Below are 1,921 nucleotides of genomic sequence, written 5' to 3'. Positions count from 1 at the left end.
GTAGTGGCTGTGTGGTACTTGAACATGGGAAACTACCAAATGCATTTATTCAATCCCTTACTCTTGTTACATGCTTTGGGTTTTTAGACTCTAGTCTGATATTTTTAAGTGTTACTATTTCTCTTTTACTAATAATGCTAGTTTCATTAATGTACATTTTTAAATTTCACACTTAAAGCTACTAGTTTTCTATGATGTAGTGAATTTAACAGAGTTATCTGTCCCAGGCATTGTCCCAAGCATTGCACATGCATTATTTCATTTACTCCTCATGACAAACCTGTGAGGTAGGTCCTCTTTCCTCCCCATTTTACAGACAAGGGAACTAAGGGTTGGAGAGCTCAGCAACTTGCCTCAAGTTTGCTAAATAGGATGGGTAAGTAGCAGCCAATTAGAACCTGCCAGACATCAGAATCCAGGCTCTGCATGTGGAGACTGTCCTTTTTCCTCAGGACACCAGACAGTGGATATTTATTAGTTTATATAAAGTCTCGCTTCATCTGAACAACCCTGAGAGGGAGCTCCTATTATCTTCTTTTAGCAGATTAGGAAACCATAACTTAGTGGACTGAATTAATGGAACTGAGAAACCGAAGCTAGCAAGTGACAGAAACAGAACAGAATCTCAGGATGATGACCTGACACCCATATTTTTAAGCATTTCACAGGGGTTTTAATACACTTTGTTGGTTCAAATGATACATTTAGTTTATTATTTGCTTAATTTTTAAAGCTTTCTTGTTTTTATTTTCTTTGCTCTTCCATATTCTAGTACATAAAAGAGAATCCTTTTTAAAATTTTGTTAATAGTTTCCTTAAAGTTTTTTCCAAGATTTTCCTTGGACCAACATTCTTTAGCTTCTCAGAATACAGAGTAAAAGAGTATCTTTAATGTCCTCTTTCACAGGGAAACCTGTGAGTGTCCTGTGGACACCTGAAGGTAAAACCCCCTTCAGCCTCCCGCTGTCTCAGCACCTGGGTCTCAAACTTTATTGTAGTAATCTAATAATGCACTCTATATTGTTATTCACTATTATTTATTAATTTGTGGTTAAATGCATTACTTGTTAGTAATGAATATACAAAAGATTAAGTTTATTAAAATAAAGTATTGTTTTTGCACTAAACATCTTTCTCTTTTTAATTTTATATCTCCACAAGAAAACATAGCACTATTAAGTGTCTATTACATCCTATGGAGAACTGTAATCTTAGGTCACAGCATTAAGCGCCCCTGGTTTGGGTCCCATCAACTCTCTTTGAAATGACCTATGCACTAGACATCTTTCAAAAAAAAACTAATTTAACACGTGTATTCAATTATATAGAAGATTTACAATGACTATTTATATGCATCACATTAAGCCAGTTTCAGCTACACAACAGTCATCTTTTACGTATTACCCTCCACGTGAGCTCTGGGCTTCATCTTTGAGCAATCATGTTGCAACTCTGCTTCCAGGGCCATCTGATTTTTATGCCCTTGTAGATTTCTTTCATCCCTGGCCAAGTGTTTATGGTTTTTTCCTTGACATTTAGTTCAGAGTTTTGTGTCTGGATAAGTTTGAATAAAGATTTCTTTTTAATTATTTTTCCAGGAGCATAGTGGAATCTTTCAATATACTTAAACTTCTTTTTAGTTCATCTAAAACAATTAAGTTATTTCTTTTGTTCAGTGTTCCTCTCATGAACATAGAATATCCATTTGTTGAATCTTTATTCCTTGTCTCCTATTTTATTACCTTTTTTCTCATCATTTTAATCAAATTTATTTTTTTATTTCTACATTCTGGGAGAGTTTATCTTCATTGATTTGATTTTCTATAATGCTAAATCATCATTTTCCCCTCCAATGTCAACTTTAATTCTACTATTTAATTTTTAATGTACTTGCAATCCTTTTAAATATAAGCTCTCTTCC

At 33.8% G+C, this 1,921-nt stretch overlaps 1 non-coding gene across 1 annotated transcript; it reads right to left on the bottom strand.

The window, feature by feature from the left end:
• Positions 1–1,144: 1,144 nt before the first annotated feature.
• On the bottom strand, positions 1,145–1,271 carry LOC119004131 (small nucleolar RNA SNORA25). The gene has a single exon (XR_005070124.1). It is a non-coding gene; the product is annotated as a small nucleolar RNA SNORA25 (small nucleolar RNA).
• Between the last annotated feature and the right edge of the window lie 650 nt (positions 1,272–1,921).

Source organism: Sturnira hondurensis, unplaced genomic scaffold (genome assembly GCF_014824575.4).
Source record: "Sturnira hondurensis isolate 20B ecotype Veracruz unplaced genomic scaffold, ASM1482457v3 Scaffold0019006, whole genome shotgun sequence".
NCBI lineage: Eukaryota > Metazoa > Chordata > Mammalia > Chiroptera > Phyllostomidae > Sturnira > Sturnira hondurensis.
Note: the sequence above shows the minus strand (reverse complement) of the source record. Positions and strands in the feature narration are given on the sequence as shown.